Source organism: Mastomys coucha, chromosome X (assembly GCF_008632895.1).
Source record: "Mastomys coucha isolate ucsf_1 chromosome X, UCSF_Mcou_1, whole genome shotgun sequence".
Lineage (NCBI taxonomy): Eukaryota > Metazoa > Chordata > Mammalia > Rodentia > Muridae > Mastomys > Mastomys coucha.
In genome coordinates, this window is record NC_045030.1 from 14,888,666 (window position 1) to 14,888,877 (window position 212).

Below are 212 nucleotides of genomic sequence, written 5' to 3' on the forward strand. Positions count from 1 at the left end.
AAGCCACCTCCCAAGTTAAGTGTCTATGTCTCCCTTGGGTATATAAATACTTTTGAAATATATAAGCTTTTCTGAAAACCATAGTAGAGTGTAAAAACATGAAATAAACAATACTACTAATAGAGAGACTGAGATAGGAGAAGTAAGATTTCAAGACCCTTGTGTTGTACACAGCAAGACACTGTCACAAACAAGCTGAAAGTATATATAGA